Here is a 14,884-nt window from a genome sequence, read left to right on the forward strand (position 1 = left end):
GATATCAGTTAGATACTAGGACGTCACTAAATGAATTTTGTATTGCATTCCCCAAAGTTTTTACAGATTGCCAGATGTTCTGTGCATGTGTACGGCCATATGAAAGAAAAACAAAAGATATAGATACATAGAGATATAAAATTGTGTATATTTGTGGTAGGGAGGGTCAATGTAGTGCATTGTAATATATATTTTATTATCTTTTTTTTCAATAGTGTCAGAGAATAGAATAACAGAAGACTTTTTCCCTATTATTTTTGAGCCTTGTTTTAAAAATAAAAATTAGTTTAAAAGGAAATTTCACTGACAAATCCATAGGTTCCTTTCAAAAGAGACTGTACACTATTACTATTTACACCACAGATGAATGCTGTATGGAATGCGAACAAGCAAGCTCTTAATTTATTGGCATATTTGGGGTTTCTTTTCTTATATTTTCTAACACAATCAGCCATAGCTCTTCTTTTAGAAATAAACATGGATATTGGAGGTCTGTATCCATTTCATTTTTCCTGTGTGCCCAATCCAGAGTGATACTGGTTCTGCTCCCTACTTTTATCTAAACAGATTCCAGTTCGTATCTTGATACTTTGATGCCCATGTTATACAGAAGATAAAGGATGATAGAGCAGAAGTTAAGGCAAAGGAGAAGTTATGTTTAGAAAAACCAAGGGGAATTTAGGAGAACTGATGTGACAGATTGCATGGTTGTATTTCAACCATTTAGGTACAGCAAATTAAAAAAAAAAAAAGAAACCCCAAAGAATTAAAACATATGTCCTCTTCTACTTGGAAAAAGAAAACGTATACACACCCTCATAGAAGGTAAATTAAAAACTGAGAAGTGCATCAGATAGGAATGAAAGAATAAATATTCTTGGATTACTTGATATTTAATGATATTCATTTCTCATAATAAATTATATGAAAGTTATTTCCTCACTATGAATTTCAAATTCAACAGATTGTGGTATCCCAAACCAAAATGAATATGTAAGAAGATTTGGAGAGGGGAGTAGAAAGGTCTGAATGCTTAAATCAGAGATAAATATCCAGAAGCTTTCTTCGAAGGTTCCACAGTATTAAAGCAGTATTTGACAGGTCTCGCCTCCTCCCCCTTAATCAAATTCTTCTTCTATTCTGATAAGAATATTAAATTCTTACCAGAAGCACATTTCAGCCAGTAAAGTGGCTAACATAGACAGTGAAACACATGGCGCGGGGGGCAGAGCTAAAAGCTTTGTCTCTAAAATACTCTGCTGAGGTTCCGTAGAGACTTGAAGTGCAGGTGGAATGCATGAATAGTGAAGATTAGCACATAATTTCTGATCTTTCCTTCAAAATAAGTACAGACTACAGAGATTCATAGATAGAAACTTCAGCACATCTGCTATATGGAACAGTATCTGAATAGCTGCTATGGCACTAAATAACACCGTGCCTATAAGTTTACATGGCTTACATTATTAATCAGTGACGGATGTCTACTTCCACTGCAACGCTCCCATGTTGCATACATTTAGCTTGCTAGACAGGAATATGGACAAGGATATGGAGTAATGCTAGAGTAATGCAACGAGTACCCTTCCAAAAGAGCCCTCACCCGTACATAACACCAGGGTGAATTTACTGAATGTTATGCATTTCATAGATCATGACTACCACTTGTTCGTTTCTAGAAAATTCACATTCAGGGAGTTGGGTGTTATTTCAGATATATTTGCTATTTCAAATCACATCCATGATTCTGAAATATTTTTTATCAAAAGAAAAACCAACCAGAAATACTGCTGCTTCAAATGCAAGCCCATAGGGTAACTATCTTTGTTCCCTTTGAAGTTTGGTTGCTATTTAAAGAAAAGTGTCTTGATTTCGAGCAAGTTCCTGCTGTCAGCACCATGTAAACAACATAACTCAAAAGGACCAGCATGTTATGGCCAGTGTAATGAGGAAAGACTATGATTTATAGGACATGAAGAATGAATGACTGTGTCACTTTACCAACAATACCTGTGGAACGAAGCGTAGACAAAGGACAGTACAAAAAGAGCTTGAATTATTGCTAGTGTGCAGCATTTAAGGAATTTTCTGTAAATACATGGGCAGAATGTAATAGTTAGAAAAGCACATTATGCTGAAGGCAGCGGTCATCAAAGATTTACACACTAAGCCAACATATAATTGAGCTGGAGGATTCTGTGAAATCTGTAAGTGATTTAATGTCTTTGCTGTTCAATCATGAGTCATAAAGGAATTTACCAATACTTATTTTTCTCTAAAATACCACTGTTCTATACCTTGACTTTAATTTTTCCTTTTCAAACTCTTAATAATAAAGGGGTAATATGAAACAGAGGGCATATTTAATCAGGAAAAAAAAAAACCACAACCCTACATAGCAGCCCAGAATTTCACTCTGGATGTAGAAATAACTTCTTACTGTTTTGGGGACTCTATAGTCTACTTTTTTTTTTTTTTTTTTAAAAAAAAAAGTAAAGGATTTTAAAAGTAAGTATGGAAATCAGGTTTTCAGTTTATTTTCTGGCACTAGACAGTTCAGAGATGCCTGAAAAGAATTTCAAATATTCTCACTGCTTTGTAAAAACTATGAACAAACTATGTACCTGAAAATATATTTTATTTTTATTACCTTGCACTAAACATTTAGGCTTTTATTTAAACCTCCCCCCTGACTTTTATGAAATTTTACCATTAATTTACCAAAAAATAATTTTTCTGGTAAATAATTGTGCATTAACACAGTACATTCAGTTGAGCTTTCCTGAAAAGCCTGTATGATGCTGAGATGTTGTTTTGTGCAAATTATCTCTGAAGGAATCCCTCATGTAAAATAGGTTTTCAGAAGAATATTCAAAATTTTTGGAATAGATAATTTTTCTACATTCCTTAAAATTTCTCCCATTATTGTAATTAATTTATATGTCCCTCTCATTGTGAATATGAAGAAAAGTCCCTCACAGTCCTGCGTTTCTATGAATAACTTTTTCTCTTTCAAAAACTGATATTTGTTTTTTGAGTTGAGCATTGTAAATGGAAAAAAAAAAATGCAACAGAAGAGACATACATTTAGAATGGACTTCCAAGAAAAGGATACACTTTATACACAAAAATGAGAAAAATAAGACTTGGTGCTAATTCTATGTATAGATTTTGTTATGTTGCTTTATTTTCAGCATGACATTGTTTATATGTTTTTGTACAGAGGTCATCACACAGGGTTAACAAATGGTTAGGTTCAAAATTGCCATCTGGAAGAAAGGTTATAGGTTGTCTTACACCATTAGGTTTCCTGAGAAACTCAGCGATTTCCATTTGTTTCCATTTTTTGCAGGTCCCTTTTAAGGTGAACACTGAACACTCAGAACCAACAAACCAACCATGACTTTCCTTTTTCCACCTTGCTGCCCCAAATACCAGCCGCACTCTGGTGCCCAGCTCATTTTGATGCTTGTCTCCTTGCTACTGTGGAGCACAATGGAATGTCCTGTTTACCAGTATGGTGTGTTCCACCATTTTTTCTTATCAAACTAAAATCACCTTGCTTGATAAATAGAGAATCATAATACAAAATCAATGAATACAAACTGCAGTGAAAATCATACCTAAAAAACAAATGCAGAGAGGAGCTGTAAGAGTTTAAAACATTGTAATAGGCTGCTCCATCACATAAATTGGAAATATGGCTAAAATGTTAAAATGTTGAAAAAAATACTTTTTAAAGTGTGTGCATTAGATATGTAACCAGAGCTAATGAGAAGTATCTCTAATTTCAGAGTAACGGACTATATAGAAAGCATAAGTAACAATGACTTTTAAAATTAATATCATACTAATAGAATTCTTAACATTTTTAATCAAACTACAGAAGTATGCACACACTTGTCACATAATGGGAAGCAAGCTCTGACTCATAATTTTCTTGACTGTTTGAGCCAAAATAATAAGAACTACAGTGAGATTTCAAAGCCTACCAAAGTATTTCAGCCAAATGATGATTCAATTTAGAGTTTATGCCATGTGTGATCTCTGAGTCAGTTGTTTTGCAACCAGACTCTTCGTCTTAATTTTTTAAAAAATAACCTTTCCATTTCCCCTTCAGAGACTGAGATGATGTTATTCCACTTGGTGCCTATTGCAATTTTTGTTCACTTCTATATGGTTATTATCATTAACAGCAGCCTAAGCATCTTCGTCATTGTAACAGCTAGGGACCCTAGTCACCCTAGGTGAAGACTTCACTGTGCAGGGCATTGTGAAAACACAGAATAAAAAGTAAAAAACACCTTCCTCATAATTATTTTTATAAATATTGAACAAGAAGTAGATGGGTAGATAGAGCTAAGGGGAACCGACAAGAAAAAAACACGTCCATTTGTCATAGCCACTGGCCTCAGTCCCCTGTCTGCTCTGCCAAGTCCTCTGGACAAAGAGCTTTGACAGGAGAACTGAAGGCAGTAACCTTTCAAACCCTTTGCCTCCCGTGCCTATTTACTGCATGCACCATGTCCCTGTATATGGAGGGGGAGAAAAAAAAGAGCTTTTATCCGAGAGAAAAATAACAAGTGGATACACGCCAGGATTGGGGGGCTGGGCAGAGGTGGGAATCAACACTGCATTGGTGATAAGTGGAAGGGGACAGACCTTGAAAGTCCCTGAAAACAGAGAAGCACCTCTGATCTGATGTTACAGGAAGCAGACAGAAGTGAAGTGCTGCATGCAGGAAATCGATATGTCAAAACCAATGGACTAACAGAGCCTTCCACAGATCGTATTAGAAGGTACTGAGCAACGCAAGGAGGCTTTGCTGGGTTTTGTTTTAAAGAGGGAAACTTGTATCTCTCCACTTGCACTAATTCTTATAGTTAAGGTTTAGAAAGCAGCCTCAGATCCGTGGGATCTGTGGCCTCAGGGACAGAGGTGGCTGCCAGAGTTATAGGTCTGGAGGTGGTACACAGCAGCTTGGTGCAGAGGTGACAGTGGAGTGCCAGGGACCACGGAGGGAGGCATTTGTGAGAGGTGGCAGCCCCCACGCTTGGAGCTCAGAAGGATTTCAAAACTGCTGAACTGGACAGAGGAAAGTTGATAGCACCTGTGCACAAGGCAAGGAGCCCGAACAACCATCAGCAGCATTGTGCCCCTTCCAGAGGCTGGGTCTCCTGGCTTTGGCTGAATTTCTACAAAGATGCAGAAGATATAACGTGCAAAATAAAAACCTGATTTTTTTAATCACTGTGCAAGGGCACCAAATCAATCCTCCTGAGAAAAGATTAAAAGAATTTAGGTTGCTTAGCTTAAAGGAAAGGAGAGCAAGGGGGAGTGAGACAATTTTAGAAGACCACCTAATGCCTAATGTCTATCATGGATAAAAGAAAATAAATTTCCTTCAATTCCACAAAAGAGGATTCAAATTAGGTACTAGAGGAAAACAACTAAAAAGTAGGGAGACTTTTTCTCTAGAGTGCCCACTAGTGAAGGTCTTTAGCGTATTAGAAACACCTGCAAGGAGACATCTCACGGGAGGGGGTGGGCTAGACGGTCTTCTAAGGTCCCTCTCTGTGCTGGGATTCTTCTTCAACTACCCCAGTCGAAAGACCAGTAGATCTATGATTTGATTAGACAACTTTGAAAAGACATCAAGGCTTCATTTGAAGACTAAAAGGAAGGAGGATCCTGTTAAAGTTTGTTCTTATCTATCTCCACTGCTAAAAATCTGTCTGCCTTACTTTTCATTTGAATTATTCAAGATTTAATGTGTAGTCTTTGGTCTTTCATTCGTTTGGTCCATCAACTAGCTTTATTTGTCATTTTGAGATATTTATAATTTAATGCTTCAAAAGATTGTACACACATACGTATCAGAACTAATACCATTTTTAATATTAGTATTCATATTGGTATAGCAATGTTTTTCTAATATGAAATATTAAAATACTTACAGATTGAAAAAGTCCAATTTCAGCATTATACCCCTGAAAACTTTTTTTATAAATTCAGTTAGCATAGAGGATTGAGAAGAAATGAGATTCAGCCCTGTAACTTAAAATGCACCCAAAACCCATTTGGTATAAACAGCTTTTGTAGAGACAAAGATATAATGAGCTAACTGAAGGGAAATCCTGAGGAAAAAAATACTCAAAGCATCTTTCAATATGAAGAAACAGGGCTGCGCACAGACAGCAATGCAAACAAGGTTGCAAGCGGCTGCAGGAGTAGCAGCTATCCCATTAACTGAAAAGAAGAAACCCCATTTTTGCATTGGTTAAAGTGAGCAATACCAAATTAACTTTGTGACATAATGCATGCTGGAATAGCTTTATATGGCTTCTTCTAATAATGATACAAACATATAAATCCAAGGGTATAGGCCATCTGCCCCTGATATAAAGTGGAATTATCAAATAGAGGATAATGGGGAATGACTGTGAAACTCAAGTGAATGTAAGTTTCTGTGACTGAACTTGGGACCAAGATGGAGAAGAAAGCCTGCTGAGAATTTTGAAGAGTTCTTTCAAAAGAGGAGGAAAAAGGAAGAGATTTTTTGGATCAGAAAGAAAAAAAAATCCTTCCCATTTTGGAAGGAATTCTAATTTCACCCTTGTCTAAATACATAAGAGCATCAAGGTGTTGTTTCACCTCCCCTATATTAATGAAAAATAATATGCATCATTCAGATACACAACCAAAGGCATAAGCATAGTATTTTACATGCAAGGGATTACATTTGGGTTTTGTCTTACTAAGTCCGGCCATCAACTAAAAATCACTACTATGATATAAATTAGGTGCAAAAATCTCTTGATAAGAAGTCTCTTGTCCTTTCTGTCACCCTTAATTTCAACACTTGGGCTACTGGACTTTCCAGTATTTTATAGCAGCAGGGTCTGAAGGCTTCTTAGCATTTCCAGTTCTTATAGTGAGTGCACAACTCTACTCGAAGCAACTCTACTTAATATGCTTAAATTTGGGAGCCATTTGTAAAACACTGCATTCAAAACAGCATAAGGATGAATAAGTGAATGATACTGAAGAAGAACTACAAAGGATTTCACTGTTTCAACAAGGCCAAGTGCAAGGTCCTGCACCTGGGCCGGGGCAATCCCCAATATCAGTACAGATTGGGGAATGAATTGATTGAGACCAGCCCTGTGGAGAAGGACTTGGGGGTACCGGTGGATGAAAAATTGAATATGAGCCAGCAATACACGCTTGCAGCCCAGAAAGCCAACCATATCCTGGACTGCATAAAAGGAAGCATGGCCAGCAAGTCGAGCGAGATTATTCTCCTCTTTTTAGACCCCACCTGGAGTACCGCATCCAATTCTGGAGCCTCCAGTACAAGAAAGACACGGACCTGTTAGAGCAGGTCCAGAGGAGGGCCACGAAAATGGTCAGAGGGCTGGAATACCTCTCCAATGAAGAAAGGCTGAGAGAGTTGGGGTTGTTCAGCTTGGAGAAGACAAGGCTCCAGGGAGACCTTATTGCAGCCTTTCAATACTTAAAGGTGGCTTATAAGAACGACAGAGACTTTTTACCAAGGTCTGTAGTGACAGGACAAGGGGCAATAGTCTTAAAGTGAAAGAGGGTAAATTTAGATTGGATATGAGGAAGAAATTTTTTGCAATGTGGGTGGTGAGACACTGGAACAGGTTGCCCAGAGAAGTTGTGGACGTCCCATCGTTGGAAGTGTTCAAGGCCAGGTTGGATGATGCTTGGAGCAACCTGATCTACTGAAAGACGTCCCTGCCCATGGCAGGGGCATTGGACTAGATGACCTTTAAAGGTCCCTTCCAACCCAATATCATTCTATTTGTTTTCTAAAAAAACTATGAAAAGGTTAAGAACAGAATTCATGATGACCATATACTATATGTACCTATTTAACTCCCAAGTTTACAACCAAATTGTAAAGCTGTATAGCTAGTATGATAATTCCCCCTGAAGCCAAATATCACAAAAAAAAGTGGTGGTAAAGATAAGGATTATTGTTAGAGATGAATAAACATTGGATTTTTATTCACTTAGTTTTCTTAGCTAATTTTTTTTCACTTGTACTGATTTCTTCAGTCACTTTCTATAAATCTTTAGTTCCTCAAACATTGCTAATGAAAATTTTGTAAAATTATGAAGTTTTGTGAAGAGTAGCCACCTAAACATAGCCTGGTTTGCAATTTACACAGCCATATTTTCTTCTTTGACAAAAACATCACATTAGTTTTCAGAAAACAAAATATCTTAATGTTTTATTTTATTTTTCCTCTCAGAAAGGAAAGGAATAAAAAGAAAAACATGTCCTGGGAAGTAAAAGAGGAAATAACTGAAAAATAAAGGCTGTTCATACAGACAAACTGTTCCTGAATGAAAGTAACAAGCAAACCGATTCAGGACTCAGGAGGAATGGTCTAATATTTACCAATTGGAAATTATTTCCAAGTTGCAGCCATAAGAACTGCAAATCCAGATTTCTCTCAATCTGTATCTTTTTATTTCACTTCTAGAGCAGCTGGAGCAGGGATTTTTATCTCTATGAAATGCTAAGAGTTTCATCAAAAAGTTGAAATTCAGTATTTGTTTTACTGGGCACCAAAATACTACTTCTTGCTTCTTCATAATAAAAGCTCAGCAGCTTCTAGTGAAATTATATTTTTTGATAAATATATCTCCTGTTAATTGAAAAATATTCCTGCATCCATAATCCTTTTGGCAGATACTCATCTCTGCTTGTTACAATATATGTTGTTCAAGATAAATGATGTCACCCATGATACAACTCAGTACGGCTCTGATCTTGATTAGGGTCTCCATTGTAATGGAGGTTTTAAACAATAATACTTTGCAGATCTTACAAAAGTGTGGAAATATAGTGGCCCTTGCATAAAGCCTCTGGCAGTAGTTGAAAAGTCCAGTGATCCCAACACCCTCCGGTATAAAAAGCTGTCTGTGTAATGAGCAGAGTTGCCTCAGTTCAATAGGGAGTGAAATCAGTGCCTTGATACTTGGAGAAAGTCTCCAATGGCTGCAAATCCTCTATTGCCACATTATTCATTTCCCTCCCTAAAAACACTCTTGCAGCTGTTTCATTCACTCTGCAGAAAGCCTCTTCTCCAGATGGCGTGGGTAGCCTACCGGCGACTGACGCCAAATCAGATCCCCTTGCAGGAGGTCCAGGGCTGAGGAAAGAGGGAAAGAAAATTCAGTCTCCTCCGAAAATGTGGAACACCCTTCTGAAAGACACAGAAAGTGATTATTGTTTCAGGGAGAGAGTTACTATTCTGGTCTGGAGCATAAAAACTTCAGTGAAGGGTTACAGCACTTAATTTTCTCTTTGCTCTTGCTTTTCAGAGTTTGCGTAACTACTTACTCCCATTGGGTTAGATGAACTAGAGCTGAAGCAGATGAAAATTATCTTGTGTTTCTTCAGCGTCGGTTGGTCTATGGGGATAAAGCCTCTTGGCTTCACTAGAGGTATTGGGGCCAATTCTGCGCTAACCTGTACCCTGTGCAGTTGCACTGATATCAACAAGACCAAGCAAGGCGTGTGCCTGGGAAGGCAGCGACGTCGCTGCTCGGTTATGCAATGCTCTTGGGGAGGTTTTTCACTTGCCATAGTGCATACAGCTGGGAAGGCCATTCATTAACAGTATTTCTTTCAGGATCCCTCTGAACCCAGGATGTCTTTTCTTTTTGGAGTGGTGAAAAAAACAAGTGCACTATTATTACAGTTGTTGACACTGTCTTTTATTGGCATGAATAGAGATTATTTGGACAGCAGCAGTAAATGATGTGCAGTCAATCAAGCAGGCCAAATTGGCAGAGATTATTAACTAAAGAGACAACAGTGTTTTTCATCTGAAAATAAATGCACACAATGTGGTAGCTATTGTTGTTCTTTGCATGGGGCGAGCCTTTTCATGGTTTTGATCTGAAACAGGAATGGGGGAGCATTTAATTGTGGGATGCCTTTTACAGATCACACATTTTAAAACAACAAACATTTCTCTTGGTAAAACAAATGACAGATTCTGTAATTATTTCTTCATGTACCACTGAATGCTTTAATAAGGAAGTCCTTATTTTCTGCTACAAAACATGCATCTAATGAATATCCCGGATCCTAGACTTCAGGTCCTAATGTTCCTTAAAATACTACACAGAATCCTATGTTCTGTGTATTAATCTAATACTGTATTTTACTAATCTTTGATACAGGGGGACGTGGAGAAGTTGCTGCAGCACTAGGACTTTACTTCCAAACTTCTCATCTTACGAAACAAAGGTACTTTAGTAACTGGAAAAGAACCTGCCAGCAACCAGGTCCATTTGTCATTTAACTGAAAGAGTGCTGTTTTTACCTCTTCTTCTTATTTCCTCTGGGTTTGGAACCTGCTTGACAAAACTCACAGGTCTGCGTAGCAGTTGAGAATACATTAATTACATAATCTTTTGGAATAGTGACGATAAAAGTAAATTTTTAAAAAATCTTTTTTTTTTTATTTGCTGCACTTAAAATAAACATAGCAGAATAGTTAAATCTTACTATTAATGAGATCCCATGTTCACGATGTACCATTACATCAATGCAGCAACCTCAGCTCAATCTTGTACCAGCCACACACTGTGGTCACTGATTCTGTCACTAGAAACAAGGGAAATTTATCTTCGTAGCTTAGCCATATCCCCAAACATAAGAAGCTATGACACAATAAAGACTTTATTGGCAATATATTTATCTTTGCCAATTGTTAGCCGATTTTCACATTACTCAGTGATGTAGCTACTCTGGCAAAGGATGTTGGCACAGAGGAGGTCTGAGGAGTTAACATTGCAGCTGGGAGAAGAATCCCAAGGGAACAGTGCTGCTTCTGATGTACAGAGCTAACCCCTCTGCCAACAGTTTTCCTGCAGGATTTAGCAAGGTGCCTTCAGAAGGTAACTCAAGGAAAAGATTTGTTTAATTGTGTTTACCACCGTTAGGTAAATATATATATTTTTCATGAATAAATGACCCAACTCTCATTATATCACACTAACCCTAAGATAAATGGTTGCTCAGGAGTCTTAATGTACTACCTCATTCGGTGACTGCTCGATAAAACCTCTTTTAATTTTCCCCTGTAACTCAACTCGATAGCAATTCATTCTAAGCAATTTTCTTCAATCCATTTTCTGTTCTAGGGAAAAAGTTTGTATAATGGTGCACTTGTTCTTTGTGTCATTCAGACACTTGAAAATGTCAATCTGCTAGTGTTCATTTTTTGACATTAGATTCTTTTTTCTCTACCGTTTCTAATCACCAAAAATACTTCTTTCATGCAGCTCAGCACCTATTTAAGTGCTACCTCTTTTATTCTTTTGAAACAGAAGGAATGAGTGATTAGAAACACATATTAATTATCCTTGTACAGATGAGAGGGTAGAACCAAACATAGGCTTTACAATAGCGGATGGAATTATATTAAGAACTTTTATCACTCATCCTTCTATTTTAAACTGTTGTCTAATACTACACTGAATAAAAAATTAAGTCAGTCAAGATAAAGCTTTTGATTCCTTTCTTAAAAATTATACTTCCTTCTAAATTTTTACACTGTAATTTTAAAAAAAATCTATTAATGACCTCGAATTTTGTATGAAGTTTAGAAAACATCAAGTCATCCTATGATGTCGACCACCTCCTAGCAGACACTCGCACAATACACACTCATATAGATATACAATGAAGACAAAATGTCCACTTACTTCTGAAACCAAGATTCCAGCAATAAGTGTCTTCCTTTCATTTCAACAAAGGACAGAAGGGGAGGAAAAGTTTTCAAGCCCAAAACTATGGAAGAGTTCTCCTTTTTCAAGATTAACAAGTTTCTTAGTTACCTACTCATCAAGAATTAACCCTGGAAAAATGAGTATGTAAAAAGACTGCTCAGTACATTTCTCTTCCTCAGTCAAAAAAAAACAGCACATAATTAAAAATGAAAATCACCTCAAATAAATATAGTACATAAGTCCCCACTGGTTCTTAGGAGATAATTTCAAATAGATTACTATATTTAAGATATCCGAGACTGTTCTGCAAAATAAGAACTATCAGTAAGCCAAGGATATTGTGATTTCAGTTTCGCTTAGGCACATACTACAGGAGTGCTAACCTGTAGTTTCTCCTCCACTGACACGTGCCCAGCCTCCTAAACTGCCTATAGGATTATTTTTTTTTCCCCATTCAAGCCTAACCACAACTGAATGGAGAATGCAATTAATGTGTCTTCAGATACAAGAGAAACAGCTAGGCCCACCGTTGCGCCTGACTCATTACTCCTGAACTATAATTTCCAGCCAGAAAATGAAAAAAACAACACTGAAACAAAAACCTTCAAAGCAGGATCCTCACTTCATATTCTGAGCATTCCCTGTTACAAAATTAAGGTAAGGTACTACTAAGGTAAACTCACATGAATGAGCTTGAGATATCACCACATTTGCAAGATCTTCCTGGGCTTTTCTTTTTTTTTCTTTAGACAATGTCAACGATTTTCATAGCTTCAGAACTGCAGCTTGCCAGGCTGCTGCTGGCAGCACCAACCGAGGCCTGAAGGTCTCTGGCAGAAGCAACACTCTTGCTCCCTGGCAGTGGATGGCAGTCGACTGGCTGTGGCCCTACGGCATGTCTCTGCAAGGAAACTCAAAAATGCGTGGATCTTATTACAGCAAGATACTCTATTTTCCACCACAGCTCAGGCTTGCACATCTGTGCCCAATGTTTATCTTCGGCCCCAGCTGGCGTACCAGAAATGTTACTGCTGACTGTGTTTCCTTCCTCGTCCTCTTTAGACCTCAGTTTCAAATGTCATTATGGGTCCCTTTGAGGTTACGTATCTGACTGCATTTAGTATCTGACTGTTTTAGTTCAGGAATCCCACATTCTCAACATAATCCCGTTTTACGCAAAACTGGGCTTTGGAATAACGTCTAACAGATCTTCCTTTTTGTTTAAGATCAGGATGTTCATAAGAGAAAAGGAGATCCCACTTTTTATGTTCTAGATGAAAAGAGAGAAAAATTGATAGATGTAATGAGTTTCTCTTTAAGGGTAAGTAATTTAGTTAATAAATTATAATGTACGCCTAAGCAGCTATGTTTAGGGCTCTTATGAGGCCGATTCTAGGAAATGGCCACTGCTAAATATACATTACCTATCTAGATGGTCCTTTATGTGATGCAATACAGCAAATTATTTATTTTTGTATAGTGTTTTACAATGCCTTAACATTCTTTTTCCCTCTTTTTTTTCTTATTTTTTTTTTCTCTTTGCTTTTTCCATAGGAGTTCTGTCAAGTCTCTTCTACATCAGTTTCTGTTATTTCACATTCTTTCATCTACCAAGGCACAGTAAAGCATTTCAATATTTATTTCTTTTTGCTGAGGTTGCACCCTTCACTTTCTGATTTCCCTTCCTGGAAATTTAAATCCCAGAATTATAATGTTTTATCTGCAGGGAGCCTCTGGATGGCATCTTGTCCAATGTCCTGCTCAAAGCAGAAACATCTTAAAAGCTAACTTAAAGTTCTGTTAGTAGTTTTTGCCACATACTTCCCAGAATATTTGAATAAATAAACCACTGGACTAATAACTGAATGAATGACTTCTACCGGAAGTTAACTACATTTAAAAGGAAGAGATAATACAATCTCAACAACATCTTGCTGAAATTTTAAGCTAGATTCACCTGTATGGAAAGAAATTTAATTCTGCCTATTTCTTTAAAAATATTCTAGTGGTTTTATAGTTTAATTGTCTGTTACTCCACTAGAGTACATAAACATTAATATAAGAAGAGCTATTTATTTGTGAAGGAAAATATGACAGCATGTGCAGTATGATACAAATGGAAGGGATAAAATACTGATTTTTTTAAATTGGGGCCATCTTACATATAGGAAGCATTGTAAGAAAAATGTATCCATACGAATCTTGAAAGAAAAAAAAAAATCCCTTTTCTTTCCTCTGTAGTATCAACTAACTATTTAGCATGAAAATATCCAAAAACCTATTGTTCATAATGAATTATGTTCCTTTATATTACCAGATGTTCTTAACTCTGAAATGGATTGGCCCCGTAGATTACCTGAATGAGTGTCCTATTTAGTTTGATCTAATTACTACCTCCCGTACTATGATATTCTTTAAGTTCTTTGGAAGAGCGTCACAATATTAACCTGGACTAATCGAGCTCCCAGAATTAGAACTCAATTAGAGGAGAGGTTAAAAAAACCAAACCACCACAGAGCACATCTTTGTCACAGTATTTTTCAGTCCACGTGTAAGAAACTTACCAGTCACAACTTGTCCTCAACTTCGTATGTTCTCACCTGTCAGGAAAAAATATCTATATCAGCCCATAGAAGAAAACATTTCAGAATTTCTTCAGAAATATTTCAGAAATGTTCAGAAAAACACATCAGATGCTTGATGAGTTGCTGGATGTTAAAAGCTTATCCCTTGATATTAAGATGTCCATCATCAGTTAAGACTTTGCGAGCTCAAAATACGTGGAAGGACTTCGTAATGTTGAAAGTAACACAGCAAACAAAATTGTATCTATCTGTATTTTCTCGTAGGGCTGACAAAATTAGTAAGATAAAAGTCAAAGCTGGCATTTCAATAACTGGTAACAGGATGAATTGGAGATGTTATAATCCACAATGTCCAACAAGTTCCATTATGTAAAAGAGTGAGTCCAGGAAGAGCCAGTCACAAACTATATTCCCCAACCAATAAAGAAGAGGTTCTCATTAGCTTCTTACAACACTTTAAAATGATTATTGGTTGGGTTGTTTTTTTTTTTAAAGAAAGTCATTATGGTTCATATCTT

The 14,884-nt window shown here is 37.0% G+C and overlaps 1 long non-coding RNA gene across 4 annotated transcripts; it reads right to left on the reverse strand.

Annotated features, from left to right (window-relative positions):
- Window positions 1-2,197: 2,197 nt before the first annotated feature.
- LOC142081977 (uncharacterized) lies at window positions 2,198-14,405 on the reverse strand. Of its 4 annotated transcripts, XR_012673534.1 has the most exons (5): window positions 14,346-14,405; window positions 12,465-12,682; window positions 11,758-11,909; window positions 9,623-10,654; window positions 2,198-9,188 (listed from the first exon to the last, which is right to left on the reverse strand). It is a non-coding gene; the product is annotated as an uncharacterized LOC142081977 (long non-coding RNA). The 4 variants fall into 4 exon arrangements; XR_012673536.1 differs by lacking the exon at window positions 14,346-14,405 and having other exon boundaries at window positions 9,623-9,940; window positions 12,465-14,020; XR_012673533.1 differs by lacking the exon at window positions 14,346-14,405 and having other exon boundaries at window positions 12,465-14,020.
- Window positions 14,406-14,884: the final 479 nt, after the last annotated feature.

The sequence above is a fragment of the Calonectris borealis genome, chromosome 4, assembly GCF_964195595.1.
Source record: "Calonectris borealis chromosome 4, bCalBor7.hap1.2, whole genome shotgun sequence".
NCBI classification, from domain to species: domain Eukaryota; kingdom Metazoa; phylum Chordata; class Aves; order Procellariiformes; family Procellariidae; genus Calonectris; species Calonectris borealis.